The sequence below is a fragment of the Muntiacus reevesi genome, chromosome 15 (assembly GCF_963930625.1).
Source record: "Muntiacus reevesi chromosome 15, mMunRee1.1, whole genome shotgun sequence".
In the NCBI taxonomy this organism is placed as follows: Eukaryota; Metazoa; Chordata; class Mammalia; order Artiodactyla; family Cervidae; genus Muntiacus; species Muntiacus reevesi.
Genome location: NC_089263.1, coordinates 17,283,639 through 17,297,134, shown reverse-complemented (window position 1 = coordinate 17,297,134; position 13,496 = coordinate 17,283,639). Strand labels below are relative to the sequence as shown.

Here is a 13,496-nt window from a genome sequence, read left to right as displayed (position 1 = left end):
CTATGTTATCTAATTTCCTTCTATCAACTGAATGTAATTCAGTTCACAGAATTTCAGCATGTATTAAGCACCCAAAGTGTGCACATCATCTTGCTTTGTCCTGTAAAACAGTCCAGGTGGAAAACACACACACACAGACACACACACACACACACACACACACAAAACTTGAAGGGCTTGGTCCTTCTCTTAAGAGGCTTACCACTCCGTGGAGGATGTGAGGGGGATGTGTAGACAATTCATAGATGACCATCACAGGAGGCAGAAGGGAGATTTAGGCATAATAGCCGTATACACAAAAAAGTATGGGAGAGGCGAGGAAGATCTGAATCCGAAATGGTGGGATGAGGAAGACTGGATGGGCGGGGAGTTACCTGAACCGGCTTTGCAGGCTGAGTATAAAGTGCAGGCTCGCAGCTGGAAAGATTACCTGGGCAACGAGAAGGGGCGGGGCCAGAGCCCTAGGTGTGGGGGCTTCTGGGGGGCGGGGTGGGGAGGACGGGAGGGCTCGGGAAGGGAGGAGGAGCCTTTTCCTGCATCTCCAGCCTCTCCCTCAACGCAGTGGCGGCTTCTCTCCCACTCTCCTGGCCAGATTGAGTGGTGAGGGCTCCCTGCTGCCCTGAGGCACCGCCATGACGTTTGAGACCTAAGCAGGGTAAGTGAGATTCTGGCTGAGGCCCTGCAGTTCAGCTTTTGTACCCTGTCTCTTTCTACCCTTTGATCCGGGACTCAGTTTCCCCTCCTGTCACCCGTACCTCGTAACGCTTGTTGCAGTCATTACATACATCAAACACAACCACACGCGTAAAAAAGAAAAAAAAGTGAGGCATAAATATTACTTCTCTTTGAGAAGACCAAACATGTGCGGGTGAGAAATTGTGTCCCAAAGAACCATCCTTCCCTTAGAATTCAGGCTTCTTTTGTACTAAAAGGGGAGACAATGTGTTTGGTGGTTGGAAACTTCTTGGTTCCTGAAATCACTTGTTCTCCATGTAAATCTAGTTGCAATGTTCCTATCAACTTCTGGCAAGACAAATGGTGTTCTCTGTTTTGCAACTTTGTATGTCTGTAGGAATGGAGAAGTCTTATACCCTCAAAGGTCAGAGCCTTGGGAATGGGCTCTTGTGTATTTCAGGGTACAGGCAACATTCTTAACTTGCAGTGAAAGCAATAGAGAAGAAGGTTAAAGAAAAAGAAACATTCAGTATGGAGTCAGGTTTGTTCTTCTCTATTACAAAACTCTCACAGAGTACACTGAACCAGCAGCAGAGCTGGGCCAGGTTATCATCAGGAAGGTACCTATAGGCTGTCTTTATTGCTCACCTAGGAATTTTCTTTGCTGTATGTTGGAGGATCTCCCTCTCAGTTTACAGAGAAGCCATTTAGGAGGTGCAGTTATTTGAAAAATTAATTTTGAGCACTTGAACTTTTTGCCAAGGACGATATAAACGGGGAGGTTATTTTTTTCCTCTTGTGATGTTTTGGGGGCAATTTGTAATGGATGAGCATTTTATTAAAAAGGGAGCAGTTACTTTTCTCTCAACCACAAACTCTGCATAGGTAGCAAAATGTAACTCCAGTCTGATATGCAAACACGGCTGATATCTTGCTCTAGAATTCCATACACGTCAAGCTCATCTCATGAATTGTCCTTACTAACTCTGAAACAGGGAATAAAGAGGATCTCAAACTGCCTCCTGGATCCTGTCCAAGATATTTCAAATATTTGATATGACATAATACAAATGGGGTGTTTTATTCCCCCAGAGGTCAGAGTAGAGAAGTTCCTGACCATATAATTATATTCTGACCTCCTGAAATTTACCCTGCTGAAATTTACCCTCTTGAAATTTTCTTGTACTTTGCATGGGTAATGCCCCGCTTTCCCTACTGAGTGGGAGCCTTGTGCTGGATGGAAGAGAAAAGGAGATTTCTCATTTTATCCACACACCACTGGCCAAGGTAGATAGTTTCTACTCTAACAATGGTGGTCCTCTGTGTCTTTTGAGGATTTAGGGCAGCTTCTGTATTTGCTGTTAAATGAATGTAACCAATGGTAAAGGAGCAAACAATAACACCCCAGTGATATAAGAGCAGTCTTGCATGCCTGAAACACAGGCTGTGAATCAGGACCCCAATGTACCTGTCGACGGCCCAAACTTGTTCAGATGTAACCGTTGCAATTTCTAGAGTCAAATACCAACTGGGCTGGAAAAAAAACGAGAGAGGTGGAATTCAGTTAAGTAAAGGGTTAGCTGCTCTTGCATTTGCCTGAATGCATCTTGTTCTTAAAATAACTGCACAGTTGAGTCTGAATTGTTTTCTTGTGTGTGTTTGGTTTTGTTTACATTTGTGGATTTTTTTTTCAAGTAGGGCTTTCAAAGGGTAATTTATGTCTGTAATTGCATCCTTAACAAAACTGCCTAATCACCAATTAAAACAAACATTTCAAAAATAGGTAAAGTGAAAAATAGGTTGTTTTCATTACCATCTCAGATCATTTCAGTGAATAACACCTATGGCCTCCTTCAGACAGACTTACTGTTCCCGGTGGATGAAGAGGCCCCAGAAACAGGAAGCACAGACACGACTCCATATAGCCATGGTTTTGCAGTCTGCAAATTCTTCAGTATTGGAGGGCTTAGTTTTTAGGAGACTATTTCTCTGATGTTTTTAAGTTTGTAGTATGCTCTTATATATAAGTATATATAAGACATTTTAAGAATAAAGTTGCCTTCCCTTAACTTCTCTAATCAGATACCCCTTCATAGAGGAACCTACTGTGGTCAATTTAAAGACTATCCTTCCAAACTTTAACAGATATATAAATATGAAATCTGTTGAACTGTACCTATTGCACAACTTGCTTTTTTTAATTTAATGATATAGATAGGAGCTCTTCCCATGACAAAACAGGTAAGGCTTACCTCCTTAAAAAAAAAAAAGTACATTGAGTTCCATGATATAAATAGACCCTAGCCTATCATGTCATTTTCTTATTGATGACACAGATCATCTTTTAAACTTTTTCCTACTATAATTATGCCGTACAAATCCTTGTCTCTGCCATTTTGCATTGATGACAAGCATTTTTCTATGGTAGGTACCTAGAAGTGAAATTTCTGGGTTGAAGGATATGCATATTTTAAATTTTAATAGAAGCTGCCAAACTCATCTCTAAAAATGTTGTACCAATTTATACTTCCATCAACAGTGTTTGAGGACCTGTTTCTGTACACCTGAGCCAATACTTGCTATCATTCCTATTTTAATATTTTATAAACTGATGAGTGAAAGTGATATTTCATTGTTCTGTTAACTTGCTTTTCAATTTGGTTACTGATGAGAGTGAGCAGCTTTGCATTTGCCACAATCTTTTTGAAGCTGAATTTTAAAATTATATTTTATTTTAATAAATGAGTGCAAGTCCATAGTATAAAAAGGCAAATAATGCTAAAAGAGTTATAACAAAAAGAAAATATCAGCCCTCTGGTTCCCTTTTCCTCTTGTTCCTCCCTGCAAAGACAATACCTTTCAAATTTTATGATTACTTCTGCTGCTTTTTGCTTCCATATTTCTAACTAATGTGCATGTATTGCTGTCTTTTGATTCTTCATTTTTACCCATTATTCAATTTTACTTCTGAGGCGAGTTTTCTAGCCTAAATTTATTCTCCTTTTCTTGCTTTGCAGTAGGCACTATATAATAGGGGCTGGTGTTTCCAGGTAAAGAACCAGCCTTTCCTGCTTCCCTTATAGGGTAGTTGATGATTTGCATGTGGCAATCATTTAAGGGGAAGTAAATAAGTAAGTAAGTAAGTGTTAGTCGCTCAGTCATGTCCAACTCTTTGCGACCCCATGGACTGCAGCCCACCAGGGTCCTCTGTCCATGACATTTTCCAGGCAAGGATACTGGAGTGGATTGCCATTTTCTTCTCCAGGGGATCTTCCCAATCCAGGGATCAAACCTGGGTCTCCTGCACTGCAGGCAGATTCTTTACAGACTGAACTACAAGGGAAGCCCCATTTAAGAGGAAAAGCTCTTTAAAGGGAGAGAACATGTAAGTGAATTTTGACTTTCTCCCTTTCCTTCTCCTTCTTGCTTGGAACACAGATGTAATGGCTGGTGCTTGAGCAATTATCTTGTGACCATAATAATCACACAAAAAATAATAGAACAGAGAAGTGCAAGAAATCTAAGCAAACTTTCCATAGAAATTCTCCATCTACTTAATTTTGGCTTCGTTAAATTTTGCTAATCACTTATTATTTTTCCATCTGCATTTTGATTTTGTGTATTATGCTGACATTTAAAGATATTCCCCAGTTTCATGGAAAATGGAGGTTTTGTTCCTGTTGCATTTTCTTCATGTAGTTTTATGGTTATTTTTAGAGGCTAAAAAACAAAATGCCTTTTCTGTGTTACTGTAAAGCTAGAATTCTGGTATATTTTTAATGTCCTTATGTGTACTGTAATTTGATTTCTACAAAGATTATACCCTTTCACATTACAGCAGATTTGCATTAACATATCTACCTTAACTAATGCCATCAACATTAAGTAGCATATTATAAAATATTTGCCATTTTCATAAGCTAAAATGGCATCTTTAAAAATTTTTTATTTTATTAGTGAAATTTAAGCTTTTTAAGGGCTTCCCTCATAGCTCACTTGGTAAAGAAACCGCCTGCCATGCAGGAGACCCGGTTCAATTCCTGGGTCAGGAAGATCCACTGGAGAAGGGATAGACTACCCACTCCAATATTCTTGGGCTTCTCTTGTGGCTCAGCTGGTAAAGAATCTGCCTGCAATGTGGGAGACCTGGGTTTGATCCATAGGTTGGGAAGATCTCCTGGAGAAGGGAAAGGCTACCCACTCCATTCTGGCCTGGAGAATTCCATGGACTGTATAGTCTATGGGGTTGCAAAGAATTGGATATGACCGAGCAACTTTGACTTTCAAGCTTTTTTAAAAATCTCATTATTAATTTTATATTTCTTCTTTTGTGAATTTTATTTTTATCTCATTTGTCTCCTTTTACTGTCCATTTTATCTTTAATAATTTTCTCATTGTTTTTTAAGAACTTTTAATATATTTTTCATTAGCCTTTGTATTATTCAATGTTTATAAATATTTCTCTTCAATATTTCTTCATTTTTTTTCATTATGTCTTATTATTTTTGGTATGTGCAAGCTTACAGTTTTATATGGTGTTTAGTATATTGTCTGTTTTTTCTTCTATTGCTTTTTTGTTTAGAAGGTATTTTTATCATTTAGAGAGCTAGATATTTATCTGTTTTCTTCTAAAAGTTTTTATATTTAGCTCTTTAATATACGTAGAATACATTTTAATGTGCATACTAAGATTTTGTTTTTTAAATAGTTTACTATTTTTGTTACATCTTCTATTGACTTTTGAGACACTTTTGCATTGCCTTATTGTATCCCCTTTTATAATTAGTAACTTTTCACTTATTGAGGGGCTATCAATTTAGTTTCACTGTACTGTTTCTTGGTTGTTTGACCCGTGTCATGGTTATTAAATGACCATAGCTTTATAAGATATTTGTGAGGGCAAGTGAATACTTCATTTTCCCCCAAATATAGCTATTGCTTTTCTGTTTGTTTCTAGAACATCTTAAAATAACTTTGGTAAATATTCAAAATATCTGCATGAAATTTTGATTTAGATGATTAATCTTCTTCTTTATGTTTATGAAATGTTAACATATTGGAAAAATTATGTCTTCCCATCCAGACACATTATTACTCAAATCTCTTTTCTGTTTCCAATTTTACTATTTCCTATATAGAGAGTTCTCACATAACTTTTTAGGTCTTTTTTGTAGGTAGTTGGTATTTTTTGCTTACTATCATAAATATAACCTTATCTTTAAAATTATTATTGTTGGCATATGGAAATATGATTTTTTTTGCATTTTTACATTTTTTATTACCACTTACCAAAATTTAATAAATTCTGAGATCTTTTAGGTTGATTCTCTAGTGTATACTGGAATAAAGTTAAATTTTAAATCTGGCTATCTTTTAGCTTGTAATAATTTTATTAATTGCTCCTGAACTGTGTATCTTAATCTCTTTTATACTATCATACCATTATGGAGGGTGGGGGCTATAGGGCAGTCTTCAGTGAACCCTTCACAGGAGGAGAGGCTAGGATTAAGTCTTTGAAGAAGATTAAAATGCTGTCACGATGAATAAATAGAAAGCATCAGTTGCTCAGTCATGCCCGACCCTTTGCAACCCCTTGGCCTATAGCCCCCCAGGCTCTTCTGTCCATGGGATTCTCCAGGCAGGAATATTGGAGTGGGTTGCCATTCCCTTCTCCAGGGGATCTTCCCAACCCAGGGATTTAACTCCTGTCTCCTGCATTGCAGACAGATTCTTTACCAGATATGTTAAGGAGATGGTCAATAGTTTGGTATGACTGGATATAGGGATTATGAATCAGATTCACATTCCTAGTGTGATCTGTTGTTCCTGACCTCGCTTGCCCTTTTCACTCTGATCCCATCTCCCCCCAGTTCTCAGTATATAATCCAGGAACTGGCCGTGGTATGCTTCCCTCTATGCGGATTGCCTTTCCTGATCACGTTCCTGTTGCAAAGTCTTACTCTGCCTTGAATGCTCTACTCAGAAGTTTTCCAGGTCCCTGGGATGAATAAAGCAATGATTAACCCGATGGTAACATGCTTTTTATACAGTTAAAACATCTATTTATTGGGGGTGCAGTTGCTTTATGATGTTGTGTTAGTCTGTTGTGTAAGGAAGTGAATCAGCCATATGTATACACATATCCTCTCCCCCTTGAACTCCGCTTCTCCCTCCCGTCCCACCCCTCTAGGTCATCACAGAGCACTGAGCTGAGCTCCCTGCGCCACGTACAGCTTCTCACCAGCTAATTTACATGGAAGTGTATACATGTGAATCCTCATCTCCCAATTCATCCCACCACCCTTCCCCTGCCTTGTCCAAATGTCTGTTCTTTGTGTGTGCATCTCTATTCCTGACCTGCAAATACGTTCATCTGTACCATTTTTCTAGATTCTATATATATGCATTAATACACGATATTTGTTTTTATCTTTCTGATTTACTACACTCTGTATAACAACTCCAGCTCTATCGACGTCTCTACAAATGACCCACCTTCCTTCCTTTTAATAGCTGAGTAATATTCTGTTGTATACATGTACTCCATCTTTATCCATTCACATTTCTCTCTCTTGTCCTGACCTGTGTGCAAAAACTGTCTTACTTATCTTCTTCTAGTATCTAGCAAAGGTTTAAACACAGGGAAAGCAGATGAATTTAGGATTATTATAATTAGATATCCCAATTGCTTGTTTTATGCTCATGGTATTTCTTTTCTTGATTTAGTTATTCTGATGGACACCCAACATTTTATGCTACTTTTTGTTACTCTTCTCTAGTTTTATCCTCAGAATCATGTTGTTTATTTGTTGTTGTTATTCAGTTGCTCAGTTGTGTCCAGCTCTTTTCAACCCCATGGCCTGTAGCATGCCAGGCTTCCCTGTCCTTCACTATCTCCCAGAGCTTGCTCAGAACTCATGTCCATTGAGTCAGTGATGCCATCCAATCATCTCATTCTCTGGCATCCCTTTATGTTGTTTATAGCATTCCTCGTTGCTTATCAGGCACAACTTCTGAAATATTGTTTCTAGCCTGTAAGGTAGAAGGAACCAGGAAAAGTTCTTATTATTTTTCTAAATATGAGAGACACAGACTCGTGTATTAGGAGAGCCAGAGAGGAACAGTTAATCAAGTGTCTGTACCCAGCATCTAGGACAGTGCATTAAAGAGCGCTAGTAAAGCTAAAGGGCTTGGACTTATGATTTTTTTTTTTTTAATTTTTGCTTTTAGAAAGGAGTTCAGCTTTGTCTAAGTTACCAGAGGGATGGTTGTATGTGAAATAAAGAGTGGATGTTATTTTACTGAGGGTTTCTTTAAGGAGAGTTATTTCTAATGAGCTACTAATGACATGTACTCTTGAAATCCTACAATGGCATATCTACAGATTTATGGGAGGGAATGAATCTGAAAGGTCTAGCTAAATCAAGGGCATACCTATATCTATACCATCTTTTTAAAGACAATACTGGCATTATGTGTGCATGTGTGCTGAGTCACTTCAGTTGTGTTCAACTTTTTGCGATTCCATGGACTGCGGCCCATCAGGCTCCTCTATCCTTGGGTTTCCCAGGCAAGAATACTGGAGTGGGTTGCCATTTCCTTCTTCAGGGCATCTTCCCCATCTAGGGATTGAACCCATGTCTCCTGTATCTCCTGCCCTGCAAGCGGATTCTTTATCACTGAGCCAATGGGGAAGCCCATTGGCATTATAGATGTCTTTAAATAAAATAATATAGATCGAGTCAAAATAGATAAATTAAATCAAATGATTAGCTCCATCCAGTGCTAGTGAACAATTGGGTTGGATATTGGATTGAATCTGACATCTGGTTTGGAGTTCATCCAGAGAGATCTGGTTTGATTCTAATGTTGGTTAATTTTTCCTCCTGAGAGGCAAGGCAGGACCAAGAGGTCGCTGGCTCCATGGACCGCTGTGGGAGACGGAGGAGTGAGGTGGTACCTGGGGTGACCGGATGCAGGTGGAGCTGGAGCCTCAGGGCAGAATCACATCCATGAAGGAATGCAATCAGACCCAAGGTGCAGTCAGACAGTGATGGGGGAGGAGTATGTTGTGGGAAGAAACAGGGACCAGGGCTTCTCCTGGGGCCCCCAACACCATCATGATTATCTCAGGCTCTGAGTGGGGGAGGCAGTCAGGGAAGACTTTGAACAAGTGAATGCTGCTTGATCCCTGGCCAGACTGATGGGCATGATCTTAATTCTTCAACCAGACCCTTGATGAAGATATTAAATTTCACCAGCATTGCAAGCCCACTATGAGGGGCATGATGCTATTTAAACCAGATGATAGGTACTTCGGTTGATTGTACTTTGGGTGAATGTTTACCCAGCTGCTTAATATTAATAAAGTGAAATAAATAAAAGGAGGCAAGAAGGGACTAATGTGGATTCAATTCCTTACCTGCATATACTTGGGCATGTGTGCTCAGTTGTGTCCAACTTTGTGACCCCATGGACTGTGGCCTGCCAGGCTCCTCTGTCCATGGGAGCAAGAATTCTGGAGTGATCTTCCTGGGGGTCTTCCCAATCCAAGGATCAAACCTACTTTTCCTGCATCTCCTGCATTTACCACTGAGCCACCGGGAAAGCCCTATTGATACTCAGTGTTATCAAGAACAGTCATCTGGATTCCACTACTGAAAGGTGGACTGGCTATTAGTTATGAGTTTGAAGAGTGAGGATGGACTGTGTTATGATCAGAGCATAAGAGTTAACTTCACAGAGAAGAAAGGCCAGAGCTACTATGAAAGGAAGACACATGTTCCTACGAGAGTGTCCTAGGATGTGGAGAAGAAACAAGCAGCTTTAGACTTCAAAGACTGTCATGATATCATTCTGTGACCTCACCTGTCATTTATGAATAACAACGAGAATTGAAAACACTTTTTGGATGCTTATATTTTGCATGTGTAAACTGTTAGTCTTAACAACATCCCTCTGAGTTAGTGACTGTAATTTCATGCTACAGGGAGGGAGGTGCAGGGAGGCTAAGCAGCATGTCCAAGGTCACACAGCTGGTAAAAGACTGAACTAGAATCAGACTCTGTGCTGAAAGCTTTTATTTGCTAAGTCGCTTCAGTCCTGTCTCGCTCTTTGCTACCCTATGGACTGTAGCCTGCTGGGCTCCTCTGTCCTTGTGATTCTCCAGGCAAGAACTCTAGAGTGGGTTACTATGTCCTCCTCCAGGGGATCTTCCAAATCAGGGATAGAACCCATGTCTCCTGCATTGGCAGGCATGCTCTTTACCACTAGCATCACCTGGGAAGCCCAAAGGCTTTTGCACATTCTCTTATTTAAACATCTCCTAAGAGACAGAGTAGTGATACCCTCCATTTGTAAATTTGGAAATCAAGGTTTGGAGAAGCAAAGGAAGCTGCCAGAACTCACATGGTAAATGATAGATGGTGAATTTAGGTGAAAGGCATTTGAGTGTTCATTGTACTACTCTTCCAGGTTTCCTGTAGGTTGGGATTTTTCAGAGTATAAAAGTTGGCGGAAATATTTATGTCTGATTCCCTGACTCCACTGCTTGACCTCTGCTCTCTGCAAAAGTCCGTGCTGATCATCTGAGCCCCCGTAGAAAGATGGATCATTATCACCTCTGATGATCATGGGCATCAATTCACATTTACTGTGTATTCAATCAGCAAATGTCTTCTTGATCATGTACTATCTATTAAGCATCTCTCTAGGGCCTGAAGATAAAATAATGATCAAACAAAGTCCCTGACTTTGTGGAACTGGGGAAACCAGCCAAGCAGACAGAAAAATAAATATTTCAGTGAATAAATGTTTCATATTATTTCAGCTGGAGATAAAGCAGAATGGGCCTCAGAAAAGTGATGGAAAAAGATGTAGGCTGTTTAGATAAGTGTGATCAAGGAAGGCCTCTCTGAAGAGGTGGTTTGGGGGCTGAAACTTGAATGAGATGAAGGAGTGAGTCTGGGGCAGGCGTGGAAGACAAGTGTATTGCACGCAGGAGGGAAGCAAGCACAAGGAGCCGACAGACAATGTCCCAGGTACTTCACATCTCATTTAAACTCGCTATCATCTTTCTGTGTTTTTGCTCCATTTTGTTTATTTTTCAAAATGTGTAATCTGCTTTAGCAGCATTCTCTTAGAGAATATAATGACACTTTTTCTTTAAAGTGCAATCTTTTGTTTTTCAGAAAATGTAGGCAAAGAAAAAGATGTACTGTTGAAAGACTTTCAGGGGCAAGGAAATGTCACATTTCTTTCCCATTTAACTAAAGCTAATAGATTTTTCTGCTCAGAAGAGAAATAGTTTCTATCCCCTTTACTGGAGTTGCTCTAGTTGACTGGATCCTATAAACGTCTGGAGATTCGCATGCTGTGGGCCGCTTGGGGAGGTGGCTCTGAATTTGTGCCACCTCCCATCTGCTGAAGGGCTTCCCTGGGGACTCAGATGGTAAAGAAACCATCTGCAATGCAGGAGACCAGGGTTCGATCCTGGAGAAGATCCCCTGGACAAGGGAATGGCTACCCACTCCAGTACTCTGGCCTGGAGAATTCCATGCACAGAAGACCCTGGTGGGCTGCAGTCCATGGGGTCTCAAAGAGTTGGACATGATTGAGTAACCAACACTATTAACAGTTAACCCATCTGCTGAAATGTCCTTTCTTTAGGTCCTTCCCTTCCAAGTTTTTTTGCACCGTCCACTGAGAAAAATGCCCAACCTAAAAGGTGACGATTATATTCTTTTCGGCAGACAAAACGGACAGCTTAAGCCCAGGACACAGCCTCTCAGGTACCTCTGAGGGACAGCTACAAAGCAGCAAGAGGGGAACCAGGATACACAGGGGTTTTGCAATAAAGACCATGTAGCCGAAACATGAAATGGCTACTGTTTAAGGAAGACCAGACATCTCAAGTTAATGAAATTAGTGGTTTTCTATGTATGGGAAGATGCCGGAGTCTGGACTCACTGGAATCATTCCTTTGATATGCGTCTCAGCTCTCCAAGGCCATTATCCTGTGTTTTCACAACCTGAGTCTCCTCAGGGTGCACAGTCAGCGCTGTAATGTGGTAGTGTGATAGCTGCTCTATCCTTTCTTTACTGGTGTGGCAGGCAATATTTTTCATTCACATTACTAGTTTGGAAGAGTACTCTATACACTACGTTGGTCAGTCTTAGCTGATGTTGAGTTGGCCAAACAGTTCATTTGTGTATTTTCATCTGCTTTTACAGAATGAGCTTTCTGGCCAACCCAGTGCAAACAAATATTCTCCCTAATCCATCCCCAGTCATTCAACTTGGTCTCTTGTGACAATTTCTACATACACTGTTTTGATTTTTATGCCCTCAAGTCTACCACCCTTTTGTTTTTTGACTATAGCATTTGACAACCTGCCTTTAAGATCACAGAAGTAATTACTTCTGCTTTTTAAAAAGTAATCTTTATAGTTTATTACAGTTAAATCTTAAATTTTGTTTATAATTCGTGTTGATACATGGTAAGAGGCAGGGATCTAATTTTATTTCACTTCCAAAACCCGCACAAAGTTTGTTGAGGATCAAGCAAGAGAAGTACAAAGAGATAGAATTTTTATAGTTTAGGCTTCTTGGTCATAAATGCCATATTCTCAACAAAATCTTGTATAAGGAGAATTTGTGGTAGTGTAATTCATGTTTAAAGACATAAGGCCTTTTCAAGGAAATAATGCTTGAGGCATGTAGTCGTGAGTGAACTACTAACAAGACACAAATAATTTTCTTTTCTTGAAAACAAAGCAGTAAAATCAAGAGTACTAAGTAAGACAATCAGTGACAGTTTACCTTATTAACAAGTAATAGAAGACCATCAATTTTCCTTTGCTCACCTTTGTTGCCTAGAAACTTTTCAAGACTCCATTCTTTGCAAATTTAATAAGGTGCTTATAATTTTCTAAAACCATTTAAAGATGTTATGCAAGGTATGAGACATTATTTTATGAGATTGGTCCTACACTGAAAATTTCAAAATATTTTCTAATTTATTTAAAAAATGTTTTACTTTTTCTCATAGATGGTGCAATACACATTCTATGGAAATCAATATAGACTACAAATGCTGGAGATAAAAATGGCTTAGTATTACCACCATTCAGGGACACTTAATGGTATTTATTTGGTTTATGCACTTCTAATCCTTTTTCCACGTACATTCAGTTTTACAGAAACTTTATTATTATTATTATTTTAAACCAAATGTGTGAGTTTGAGCCAGTACTGTGGAAGAGAAGGACAGATTACTTTATATCCTGTGATTAATGAGAATGTGTGGCCCACGTGAATAGAATGGAAAAGAAAAGAAGCTTAGAACTTCCACCTAAGACTCTTTATAGGCAATGGCTTGGCATGACATGATGGAAAATAACTATGATGTTTTGTAGTCTGAATTCTTGTAGAATGTGTGCTTTTTAATACCCTGATAGTCGTTTATTGTGTGTCTATCATTTCTTGTTGTTTGGTAACTAAGCTGTATCGTACTCTTTGCAACCCCATGGACTGCAGCACACCAGGCTTCCCTGTCCTTCACTATCTCCTGGAATTTGTTAAACTCATGTCCATCGAGTTGAGGATGTCCTCCAACCATCTCATTCTCTGTTGCCCCCTTCTCCTCCTGCCCTCAATCTTTCCCAGCATCAGGATCTTTTCCAGTGAGTCAGCTCTTCACATCAGACCAAAGTATTAGAGCTTCAGCTTCATTATCAGTCCTTCCAGTGAACATTCAGGACTGATTTCCTTTAGGATTGACTGGTTTGATCTTGCAGTCCAAGGGACTCTCAAGAGTCTT

The 13,496-nt window shown here is 39.6% G+C and overlaps 1 long non-coding RNA gene across 2 annotated transcripts in view; it reads left to right on the top strand.

Annotated features, from left to right (window-relative positions):
- The first annotated feature begins 546 nt into the window (after window positions 1–546).
- LOC136147537 (uncharacterized) overlaps window positions 547–13,496 on the top strand; it is a 512,485-nt gene continuing 499,535 nt past the window's right edge. For both annotated transcript variants that reach the window (XR_010659211.1, XR_010659210.1), the window contains exon 1: window positions 547–655. This is a non-coding gene — a long non-coding RNA (uncharacterized lncRNA). The remainder of the gene's footprint in view (window positions 656–13,496) is intronic.